Source organism: Meles meles, chromosome 10 (assembly GCF_922984935.1).
Source record: "Meles meles chromosome 10, mMelMel3.1 paternal haplotype, whole genome shotgun sequence".
In the NCBI taxonomy this organism is placed as follows: Eukaryota; Metazoa; Chordata; class Mammalia; order Carnivora; family Mustelidae; genus Meles; species Meles meles.
In genome coordinates this window covers 21,788,413-21,801,681 of record NC_060075.1, presented here as the reverse complement: position 1 = coordinate 21,801,681, position 13,269 = coordinate 21,788,413, and the positions used below count along the sequence as shown (strand labels likewise).

At 44.9% G+C, this 13,269-nt stretch overlaps 1 pseudogene; it reads left to right on the top strand.

The window, feature by feature from the left end:
* The first annotated feature begins 9,411 nt into the window (after window positions 1-9,411).
* Window positions 9,412-10,298, top strand: LOC123951491 (annotated as a pseudogene).
* Window positions 10,299-13,269: the final 2,971 nt, after the last annotated feature.

The following is a 13,269-nucleotide window of genomic DNA, read 5'->3' as shown; positions in this document are numbered from 1 at the left end:
GAGCCCTGCGAGGAGTGCGTCTTCAGAGTACCGCTACCGGTACGCGCTTCCCTTGCACTGCAAAACGGTAATGAAATGTTGGCATGTGTTCATAACTGAACTGTCTCAGAAGTTTTCTTCTGACCTCAGGCAGGCCCTTGTGCTCTGCCGTTTCCAGCATGCTCCTCGTCTCCAACCTCTACAGGCCTTTGAATACAGGAGCACCCCCCCCCCCCCCCGGAGCCTGCCACTCCTGCGGGCTCTTGTCTCCGCCCGGCTTACCACAACCCCCAACTTCTCTCCATTTACTGGTATGCATCGTTCCAGTGCTGGGTCTTAGCGCGGTTTCTCCAGAAGGATGTCTTGAGCGTCTGGCCCGCAGGCCATCCCCGGTGCTTCTGTATCAGAGCTGCCCCCACACAGCCCTCTGTTTCCCTCCCTGTACTGGAGGCTCACTGAAGTCGGCACTGGGCCTTCTCATTTCCATACCCCCACCTCATCACGAGCCTGGCTCAGAATGAGCACATCATAAATGTCTGTCAGATGAATGAACGTTAACCGCCTCGGGCCGGAGTCAACTTTCCAGGCATAGGTGTCCCATCGGCCCAGGCAACCCACATGTAGAGCTCTGCTTTGGATTGAGTCAAAATCAGACGGATACATCGCCATTAAGAGGGATGCTTTTGCATCTTAGCGTTAAGGAGAAAGATAAAGCTGCAAAAAAAAAAAGGGGTGGGGTACCGCAAGAGGGACTCCCGGTGCAGCTTAGAAAGCAGGCCTGGGATGCACTGTGGTTCTGAAGACAGTCTGTGTCTTCAGAAGATGCCTCTGCACCAAGGCAGCCCACGCGGCACACTCCAGCACTGCCAGCCACAGGCCTGGCACTGAGCGCCACGCACTAACCCACTCGAATCCACCGCAACACAGGCGGGCCAACAAAGGCCGATTCAAATGGAAAATCTCCTGATTGCTCACAACTAGAAGAAAAACGCCGGGGATTTTAGAGGAGAAGGAAAATTTATTAGGGGGAAATTAAAGACAGATAACTATTTTAAGGCAGCCTTACAGATCTGAATTTCTGGGCACGAAAACATAAAAAGTTAGTTTTCCCTGGAAATATGTTAGGGAGGTGTTGGGGGTATAAAGGCCTGAGGAGGAACCAGCATCATTCAAGAGGAACTCTTTCTCACTGTTTGCTGGCTTTTGAATCCGGGTGGGAGGACCTTCCCGAGGCCTGAAGGGAAAGGGAGCCTCTGTTCCCTGCCCATTCCCCCTGATCCTTCTAACCTCTGGAGCCCCGTCCCTGGGAACATACCCACTGAGGCCCGGGCAGGGGCTGCGGGACAGGGCAGGGGCTGTCCTTGCCCAAGGGCTGCTGTCTGTGCCCAGATATGAGTCTTCCTCTCCTGCAGGAAAATCTGCACTCGGTACTAAGCTTTCCAAGTGGGCTTGTAGAGTCGGAGGATGGATGCGAGGCTCCTGTCTACTGCTGGGGACTTTCACTCGTTCCTAGCGGGTCAGGGTGGCTGAACAGACAGGGGGTGTCCCTACAGAAGCCACTGTATCCCCCCACACGAGCTCAGGAAAGTACGAGCCCGGCACAGGTGGTCCGCACACTTCCGCCTTTGTCCCAGCAGACCAATGACACAGGCGATGTCATGGCTCTTCGTCCCGCAAACTCTCCCCAAAATGGCTCAACACTCGTGGTCTTTTTGAAGACCACTTCAAGGCCTTAACTGACCTGAAGAGTAACAGGCAGCACACTTGACAGATCTGAGCAGTGGAAATATGCCTGACTCCGAGCACAAAGGACAGGAGGGCCCCGGCTAACCAGAGAGGACTCGGTGAGCACAGCTAGCGCGGGGAAAGGCAGGGAAAGCGTGTCCCACGCTCCACAGAGTTCTCTTTGCTCCCTATGGAAGAAGAGGGTCGGTATATACCCGAAGATTTTATATGTAGCAGATCTTTAACTGACCTGAGAACACACTGATTCTTTGTATTTCACTTTATAATGCTCAGCCTTTCTCGCTCTTGCACATCCGTACTCAGAAAAAAAGAATGAGTAATATTAAAACACAGGAACGGTACGCGGAACAGTCCTCACACCACTGACACATGAAACGTGTGCAGTACTAGTCTCCCTCCCACACACATATAAAAACCTTAAAAGAGGCTTAGAATAGAACATGTGGGAATCCCCCACATGAATTTAAGACTCTTTTGACAGACTGAAAGCAGCCCTGAGGGGCCAGGGAAAGGATTTCCCATGTGGCTGATTCAAAGTGGTATTCTGTTTCTGAGCTGGCGTGCCAAGTGGTCCTCAAGTGAGCAAAAACTCTTAAAATGTATTTTTGAACTTCTCTCCTTAGTGCTGAGCTCCAAGACCGACTTAAAGACCTAATATACTCAAAACGATTTCTTAGAGAAGCTCACAGTAAGAAGGAACCATGAAGTTTTAATGTTCTGAAAACACACTCCAGCCAGTCCCACTCAATGAAACATTCACACCTCTCTATGAAATTAAGTGTCTACAGATGTGGGTTTGCAGATATGATCATTCTGGGACATCACAAATTTCTCACAAGATTTTTTGAAAGAGAAGTTCCTAAGAGCACATAAAATGTGGATTCGGTGAACACAAAACCTGATTTATATACCATTTCCAGAACATTTCCTGTTTGATGCTAAAATAATGATACGTCATCCTTTTTAAATTCTTTTTTAAATAAATAATAATTTAATAATAAATAATTTATATTATAAATAATAATAGAAATAGAAATAAATAACAAATAATATAAATAATCAATAATCAATAAATAATTTAATGATAAATTCTTTTTTTAATTCTGATTCAGAAATTGACTTGAAATGGAAATATAAATAAAGTCATCTGACTGCAAAAGGAGTAATCAGACCAAAAAAAAAAAAATTCAAAGTCACTGAGAAATTCACTACACAAACAACAGGACAACAGGCAATCTGTAATCTGAACTTGTAAGGTGCGGCAGCTTTTCAGGCAGAGGCGAGGGGGAGGCTAGCCTATTATGGTATCAAGAGAGGTGTCCAGGAGCATTAAAACTCATAAATCTTTAACATAATTCTATACAGAGACAAGATTTCCATCACATTAAGTAGAATAAATATACTGTGGTGTTTACTAGGTAAGCTTCGATATGGATAAACATGTTCTTATGCTGAACTTTTTCCCCAACAGCCAGAGCGAAATGAAGCTCCCGTAGGCTAGAAATGAGGTACAAGCTGTATATACAACCATCTGAGCAGAAGAGAGCAGCCTGTGTGGTATAAGGATGTGGTGTACAGAGCATACCCATTTTTGAAAACATTTTATTAAGTAAGCTCTACGCCCAGCGTGGGGCTTGAACTCACGAGGAGAGATTAAGAGTCTTGTGCTCCACCGACTGAGCCAGTCAGGACAGAGCACCTGGGGTATAAATATATATTTTTTAAAGATTTATTTATTTGACAGAGAAAGAGAGATCACAGAGAAGCTGAGAGACAGGCAGAGAGAGAGGGAAAGCAGGCTCCCTGCTGAGCAGAGAGCCAGATGTGGAACTCCATCCCAGGACCCTGAGATCATGACCTGAGCCGGAGGCAGAGGTTTAACCCACTGAGCCACCCAGGCATCCCGGGTATAAATAGTTTTAAATAAAACCAATAAGCCAAACGTAAGAGGAATGGAATAAAGATTCAACACAGCTACTAACTACTTCAAATCCTTCTTAAGCAGAGGCAACTTTAATTTTTTCTTAGGGCTTTCAACACAAAATCCACTCACGCGGAATACCAAAAAGTAACAGGCGCGGTTTAAACATAACACGGTGCAAACGGGTGAGACAATTAACAAAACTCTTACATTGAGTCTACACTGTGCTCAGTGATCTGCTTCTGTACAGCAGAGTCTGGAAGAGGGTGGGAATAAATTTACAGGAAGAAACCTACCAACACTATGCTGGCCAGGGGATCAAGGTCAATGTCATGAGAGCTAAGTCATGAAGATGGCACGCTCCCTTCATACAACATGGTAGGAACAGCACGTCACTTTGTGGTTTTCCTCTCGAAAACCCATAAACCCCCATGTAATCGGGAAAAATATGAGAAAAACCTAGACCGAGGGACATCCTACAAAATATCTGACTGGTTCTCCCCCAAAGGGACAGGGTCACCAAAAACAAGGAATGTCTGAGAAATGGACACGGACCAGAAGAAATTAAGGAGACGTGATGACAAAATGTAATGTCATATCCTGGGTGGATCCTAGAACAGGAAAAAGGCATTAGGGAAAAACTAGTGAAATCAGAATAAAGTGTGGGTTTGAGTTAATAGTAATGTACCAGTCCTTGTTCCTGAATTGAGCCAAATGCAATACGATAATGAAAGAGTCAGCAACTGGGGTAAGTAACTGGGTGAGGGACAGATGGGAACGCTCTGTCCTATCTTCGTCACGCTGCCCCAAATCTAAACTCATGCTAAATCAAGAATTTACTTAAACGTTTCAAAACTGAGTCCACCGCCCCGATGGAGGGCACCGCAGGTGTGTGCGGCTGCACGGGCCACACCGGCCAACACGGGCCAGGACCCCGAGCACCGCGTACGCTGACCATCACTTCAGCCAATCTGGGAGCCCGTCTCAGGTGCCAGGAGATCACAGATGGTGTGCAGGCGACAAGAACAAACATCTCTGGAGTGCCTAACACACCCCATGTGAAGTGAAAAAGAGGCAGTTTTATGCAAGAAAAAAGACAAAGGCTAAATGGGCTGGCCCGGTGCCATCAGGGCTCTGTGAAAACACATGACAAACCAGCCTTCGTCCCTCACTTCGCGAGTACCACTGCCAGAATCCAAGCCGGTGTGAAAGAGAGTTACGCAGACTCCCCTCCTGCCCGACACGCGTCCCATCTCGTTTTCTTACCATAAAAAAGGTAAATCGGAGAAGTAAGGGCACAGAATTCCTTTTAAGGATCTGTGGGAGAAAGGGAGCCATATTAAAACAAAAACAAAAACAAAACACTTCTCTAAACCAAACAGCACACACATTATTATCCGTTTTCAAGAATCTGTCTGGACGGGGAACATGGGGTGCCATGTGAGCCTTGTTTTGTAAGGAGGAGGCAAAGCCTTCCAAGTGCTGCTCAATATAGAAAAACATTTTGTCTTTACAGAATAAACATGTGGCATGATTCTGTTTGCTGCAATGAATTTCTTTAATTGCCTTGAATTTTAATTGAAAAAGAAATCTGGGGATTTATCTTCTCTAACCAAAAAGTTCCAGAATTTGCAAACTAGATGAATATGCAGTACTTATTAGGCCAGAAAATTTAAATATAAATGCCTTTAAATTTTTCAGAAAACTAATATACTGTCAATCAAAACCGTAACAGTTTCAAAGGAACAGTGACCGATTATTCCAAGTTCACGTGGGGGCACCTGGGTGGCTCAGTCAGTTAGGTGTCTGACGCTTGATTTCGGCCCAGGTCACGATCTCAGGGTCGTGGGATCGCGCCCCGTGACGGGCATCCTGCTCAGCAAGGAGTCTGCTTGAGACTCTGCCTCTCCCCATCCCCTTTGCCGGGCGCATGTACACGTGATCGCTCTCTCCAATAAATAAATAAAATCTTAAGAGAAAATTTTAAAGTTCATGTGAAAGAAAAATAAGGCAGAAATCGCCCAGGAGAATCTGAAAAATAGTAATAACAATGATGATGATGGTGATGATAAAGGTGTTCTACCGGCTCTAATAATTCAAACTGTGTGGTATAGGCTTAGGAATGACAGATCAGTGAACAATAATTAACACATCTGATAATAAACCAAGTATTAAAAACTGGTTCAGTTATTCAAACATTTATCAAATGCGCTGTTGATGGTTGCCGGATGGTGAAACAAATAGGCTAGGGTCAGTCAAACCAAAAGGACGAAGTACGCAAAAACTGGTTAACCACATGGGGAGAAAATAAGTAGAATCTTTCTCATCTCTTACACACTTGAATACATCTCGGATAAATAACTAATTACACAGAATATCCTAGAATTACTAGAGTAAAACATAGCTGCAAATACGATTTCGTGATGGGAAAGATGGGGTTCCAGGAAAATCACTGTGAAATATGTTCATCTAAATGTCAATGGGGGCATTGTTAAATAAATGACTGTGTAGCCAAGGAATGGGTTGTAATGTAGTCATTAAACTGTTAGTGAAGATATTTATTAACATGAAAAAGTATCAGTATTTAGTAGGAAGGTAAAGTTATAAAAATGCTGTGCACAGTAAGAACTCCTACATACAGGTATTAAGTACGACATCGACAGGACTCATCCAGTGTTCCAGAAAGGTGTCAATTCTCCTCAAATTAATCTATAAATTCAATGCAGGAACTCCATCAAAGGAAGGTTTTCATGGAAGGGAACTCTAAGATGCATATGGGAGAGGGAAAGATACCAAAGCAGGGACAATTTTAAAGAAGAGTAAGAAGGGAAGAGGATTTGCTCTACCAGACAACAAGACCAAGAAATAAAGAAAATAAAGACGGTGTGAAAGTGGAGCAGGAAAAAAAGCAGCAGACCAGGGCAACAAGAGTCCCCAGAAGATCTTCATCGATGGAAACACCACGAGAGGAAAACTGGTGCCCAGAGAAAAGTAAAATGAGGTTTCTGCTCCTAACAATATACACACAACTCTAGGTTAGACGGACTGCAGGCGAGACGGTACAAAGCAAAACTTTAAAACTTTCAGTAGAAAACGGGGAGTATTTTCATATGACCTCGCCTGAGGAAGAATTTTAAAAATAAGATACAAAGACACAATGCCACACAAAAAAAGGACTGACTGTGTTAAAGGGAAATTCCTATTCAGCAAAAGAGATTACTGAACAATCAAGCCCCAAATCAGGAGAAGATGTCCGTAAGAAAAATATATAAAGCTTGCCCACAAATTACCTTTAAAAAAACAATAATACACATAATTGGAATATACACTAGAATACACAGTAGAAACCCAAGGAGCTAACAAACATATAAATTCTCAATCTCACCAGAATTCAACAAAATTCTAATTAAAACCACAATGAGATACCATTTCATACCCATGAAAATTGGCAGAATCAGTCTGACAAGGACAAGTGTTTTGAGGGTATAAAGGCACAGCCACTGTGGAGAGCAGTCTCATTACACTGTAGTTAACGAAATTTGAAGTTGTCCATATCTTAAGACCCAGGAATTTTCTGGTTATATAACCCACTAAGTGCATGCAGGAGGGAGATAAAATTCATAGCCACATTTTTTTCAACAGTGAAAAGTTATAACAGTTCAACATCTATCAACAGGGAAATGTGTTTAAAAACTGTGAGGCATTTCAGGGCTCCTGGGTGCCTCAAGTCAGTTGAGCGTCCGACTCTTGCCTTCAGCTCAAGTCATGATCTCAGAGTCATGAGATCGAGCCCCGCATAGGGCTCAGTGGGGAGTCTGCCTGAGTCTCTCTCCCCCTCTCCCCTCCCCCACTCATGCCTATGCACTCTCTCTCTTTCTCAAATAAACATATCTCTAAAAAAAATCTGTGAGGTATTTATAAAACTGTATACTGTGAGACTATTAAAATGAGCGACTACAGCTATAGACGTTAATATGAATAAATCTCAAAATCCTACCACTGGGCCAAAAAGGCAAGAGTAGCACACACAACACGCACTGTCATGAATGCGGAGATCTTGGTGCCGCCAGGCCTCCTGTAGCGCTGGCGGGTTTCCTCCCCCAGCTACTAGGAGTGCTGCAGGCTGTCCGCTCTCCGCTGAGAAGGGTCACCTCACCCAAGTGACGTCCCCTCTCAGGAGCAGCCTGCATCCAATTACTGTTCCATGTGTGGCCCCTCACCCCAACCCGGGACAATTCTGAAGGGCGATCCCTCCTCCCGTGCTCCCCTCAGGATCGGCTGAGGCCTTCCTTGTGACGATACTGCTGCCCAGTCTCTCTCTCTCTGCTCGGTCCTGCCTCCGTCTCTCTCACGGTGTTAATCCTAAAATTTCCTTAGTAAACTACCTGCATGTTAATCTCCTTCTACAGAGTCTGCTTTCCTTGGAACTCTACTTGCTTTCAACAGATACAATTTATATCTTGTTTGAAAACATGTACCACTCAAATTTAGGAAGACGGAAATCATACCAAGTGTATTTTCTGACCACAGTGGAATGAAACCAGAAATCAAAAGCAGAAGGAAGACCAGAAAATTTACAAGCATGTGAAAATTGAAATAACATGGCCTTGAACAACCAATGGATCATAGACAAAATAAAAAGGGAAATTCGAAAATACCTTGAGAAAAAACAAAAATGAAAACACAACATATTAAAACTTATGGGATGCAACATAGACAATCCTCAGAGAAGTTCATAGTGAGGAACACCCATGTTAAGAAAGAGGTAAAGAGGTAAGACCCCTCAAAAATAAGCCAACTTTATACCTCAAGGACTAAAAAAAGAGCAAATGAAGCCCAAAGTTAGCAGGAAGAAGGAAACAAGATTAGAGCATAAACAAACAAAACAGAAAGTAGACAAATAGGAGAAAAAAAAAAAAACCTAAGAGCTCGTTTTTTGAAAAGAGGAACAAAATTGACAAGCCTTTACCTAGACTAAGAAAAAAAAAAGAACATTCAAATAAATAAAATCCGAAATAAAAGAAGAGACATTACTGATGCCACAGAAATAAGGATCATAAGAGACTACTGTGAACTATCCACCAACAAACTGAACAACCTAGAAGAAATGGGAAGAATCCTAAAAATACACAACCTACATCAAAGCCTGAATTTAGAAGAAATAGAAAACGTGAACAGATCTGTAACTCATACGGAGGTTGAATCCGTAATTCAAAGCTTCCCAACAAAGGAAAGCACAGGACCAATGGCTTCACTGGTGAATTCCACCAAATATTTAAAGAAGTAGTAAAGTGACTTCTTTTCAAACTGGTGCCAGCCTTAAGACACCCATGTGGCCCAATCGAACAGAAGAGAGAGCCCAGAAGTAACTGGTCACGTTTACGGTCAACTGATCTTCAGCAGAGGCGCCAAGACGGAAAGGACACGGAAGGGAAACGACGATGTCTTCAACAAATAACCTTGGGAAAATGGCATCTCTTCATGCAAAAGAACGAAACTGGATCCTTGCCTTACACTACACACAGGAGTCAACTCGAAATGGGTTAGAGACAAGCCTAAGGCCTGAAGCTGGACAACTCCTACAAGAAAAGCAGGAAGAGGAGGCCACGAAACAGCACCTCTGTCCGTCTGTCCTGCCCTTAGTTCCTGCACTCCAAATCCACCCACCAAGGCCCCGGAGCCTGTCCACCCCAGGAGAAGCGTGACCTTCCAGCTGGGTACCCTTGATCTTGGCCAACAGTGCACCTCCCAACAACCTTGGCGTGATGGCCCACAGAGTCAATGGGCGCAAGCCTGACCCCTTGGGGCTGCTCCTCAGTGGGCTACCTGGCCACCACCTCCATCCCTTGAGACAGCGTCAGGAGAGGACGACGTTCCCCCAGGTGCAACTAGACATGCTGCTGAAAACTAGCTTGCCCGGGGGCCAGGGCACGGGTATGGATTAAGAATCAAAGAGCAAAGGGCCACCATCAAGCAGAAACAACTACAACACGGAGGTCAAAACAAAGTCAGAGCTGCCGAGAAGAGGACATCTCCAGCTCAGGAAGTGAGTTCACAGAGGGGAACCAGTGGCCAATTAACTCCCTCCCCTAGCACCTCGGTCCGAGCCATTTCCGGCAACAGGGCTCCTAAGTCTATCTGGACTCCAAATTTTGTCTCCCCACTGTCTGATCCCTTGTCCGCCTCCTCTTCCTGCACACAGAGGCCCTACCCTGGGACCCATACTCGAGCTTCAGGTTACGGTCATGGATATGCTGCTCAGTGTCCTACTCTGGAGACATGGACTGTGGATCTTACCTGACCCCCGTGATCCCCAGCTTCCTGGGCCAGAGACGCTCGACCCCACAGGTACCAGTGCAGGCACCAGCCATCTCAACCAGTCCTAGCTTCTCTTTCTGTCCAGGGATGTGGAGCTTCAAGCTTGTGTTCTAACTCAACCACTGACTGCCTGGATTATAAGGACCGAACTGCTTCCCAGCAGCTTAACTTCAACGCTGAAAGCTTGGATTGTAAAGATCAGGCATGCTCGTGGAAACTCCAGGTCTTGTGAAGACCTGCAGAACCTCTTCTCGTAGGTGATTTTTTAATATACTGGGCTGGACATTCCAGTTTTAGCCAGACACTGGTTCAAAGAGTTACACGGTAGGATACTCATCTTCTGATTGATGTTCCAGGAGTCACAGAAGGAAGAAGGAAGGCCTTAGAGGGGCCCACTGACCAGCAGCCTGAAATGGACAAACCGGTCTACTCAAGACCCCGGCATCGTTTTAGATCACCGGCATTCCTGACGTGCAAAGTGATCAAAGCATTCCAGCCACGTGCAACCCAAACCCCCAAACTGAAGTGTGAGGGGAAGGAGGGACCAGAGGTGCTCGAATGCCTCAGCAGTGCCTCAAGCTCACTCGTGTTTCATCACCAGCTGGAAGCGGACACTGAGAAACTTCTCAAGGCTGTGCGAATCGGGGCACTGATTGTCCTAGACGCAATATTTAAAAAAGTATGTTCTCATGGAGTCTGTACGTAGCTTAAGAGATAACCAGCGCATCTGGTAGAAATGTTACACCTGTGGTTTTTAATCTGCGCTAGACTTTAAAACTGGGATGATGTCTTAGTGCCGTATGCAACCTCTAACTCCATGTCTGCAGGTTTCTTCTGTGACTGAATAGGCTGTGATTATAAACAAATTCGGAGCAATGGAACTTAGCTAAAAAGATGATCTTTGGCTGGAGGTGAGCTGCACTGAAACTTTACAACAAAATGTCTCTGGACAAGGAGGGTGAAAGAAAAGAGGACACTAATGCATCTCTCGTTTTCTGCTCTTCAGCCCAGCAGTAAAGACCCATTGCTCAACTGCTCGGACTCTGATGAATTTATAAACTGAGATCACGGTATGTGAGCTTGCAGATTAACTTGCTGATGTTAACTGGAAAAGTTATACAGGCAGAGACCTTTTCTTCCTCATATGACAGATACGTATAACTATATTCAAATTCTAGCCTCCCCCCATCACATAGGGGGAAAGCTTCATGACATTGGTCTTGCAACAAGAGCAAAAATAGGCAAGTGAGACTACATCAAACTAAAAGATTTTGCACAGCAAGGGACACAATCCAGAGTAAAAAGGAAACCTACAGAATGGGAGAAAATATCTGGAAACCACATATCAGGCAGGAAGTTAGATCTGTAATATCTAAGACCTCTATAACTCCACAGCAAATACAGATAAAGATAGATGGATAAACACTACCAAAATGGGCAAACGACATGGACAGACATTTCTCCAAAGAAGACATACAAACGGCCAACAGGTATTATAAAAAGATGCTCAGCATCACTCACCACCAGGGAAATGCAAGTTAAACCACAATGAGGTATCACTTCGTACCTGTTAAAATGGCAATTATGGGGGCGCCTGGGTGGCTCAGTGGGTTAAAGCCTCTGCTTTCGGCTCAGGTCATGATCTCAGGGTCCTGGGATCGAGCCCCACATCGGGCTCTCTGCTCCGCGGAGAGCCTGCCTCCTCCTCTCTCTCTGACTGTCTCCCTGCCTACTTGTGATTTCTGTCTGTCAAATAAATAAATAAAATCTTTAAAAAAAAAATGGCAATTATGGAAAGAAAGAGAGAGAAGGAAGGAAGGAGAAAAGAAAAAGAAAGAAAGAGGAAGGAAGGAAGAGAGCCAGCCTGCCAGCCCACAGGGACAGCTGGGTGGCTCAATCAGCGGAACACGCGACACTTATTTAGGGGTTGTGAGTCCAAGATACGTGCTGGGTGGACAAACGACTTTAAAAGAATAAAACAATAAAATGAAATGGGGCGCCTGGGTGGCTCCGTGGGTTAAAGCCTCTGCCTTCGGCTCAGGTCATGATCCCAGGGTCCTGGGATCGAGCCCCACATTGGGCTCTCTGCTCAGTGGGGAGCCTGCTTCCCCTTCTCTCTTTGCCTGCTTGTAATCTCTGTCTGTGAAATAAATAAAAATAAAAATAAATAAATAAATAAAAAGAAAGAAAGAAGAAAAAAAATAACAAGTGTTGGCGAGGATGGGAAAAAATACGAACCCCGGGGCCCTGTTGTTGGGAATTTAAAATGGTTCAGCTACTATGGAAAACAGTAGGGAGGGTCCTTAAAATATTAAAAACGGAACTAGCATATGCTCGCACAAATTCCACCTCTGGGTATTTATCTCAAACACAGGGCACCCAGAGTTCGAAGACATACACGCACTTCCCTGTTTACTGCAGCACGATTCGCGGCAGCAGAGGGGGGAACAACCTCAATGTCCATCGACAGACGAATGAATAAAGATGATGTGATACAGCCATAAAATGGAATATTAGGGACGCCTGGGTGGCTCAGTTGATTAAGCAGCTGACTTCGGCTCAGGTCATGATCCCAGCATCCTGGGATCAAGTCCCACATCGGGCTCCTTGCTCAGCAGGGTGTCTGCTTCTCCCTCTGCCTCTGCCCGCTATTCTGTCTGCCTGTGCTCTCGCTCTCGCTCTCTGACAAATAAAATCTTAAAAAAAAAAAAAAAAAGAATTCACAAATACTTTAAAAAAATAAATAAAATGGAATATTAATTAACCTTTAAAAAGGAGGAAATCCTGCTGTACAAAATGGAAGGACCCCGAGGACATTATGCTGAGGGAAAGAAGTCCGTCACACAGGGGCAAACACTGCAGGATTTCCGTTTTGGTTTTTTTTTTAAGTTTTTGGGGTTTTTTTTTTTTAAAGGTTTTATTTATTTATTTGACAGAGAAAAATCATAAGTAAGCAGAGAAGCAGGCGGGGGGGGGGGGGAGGAGGAAGCAGGCTCCCTGCCGAGCAGAGAGCCCAATGTGGGGCTCAATCCCAGGACCCTGGGATCATGACCTGAGCTGAAGGCAGAGGCTTTAACCCATGGAGACACGCAGGCGTCCCACAATTCTCATTTATATGAGGTATCCCAAATCGTCAAACTCATAAAAGCTCAAAGGAGAATGACGGTTATTAGGGGCAATGAGGAGCTGCTGTTCAGTGGATATAAAGTTTTAGGGCTGCTAGATGAGAATTTCCAGAGACACACTGTCCAACATTGTGCTTACGTGAATAATGTACTGTACAGCCAGAAACTGGTTAAGAGGGT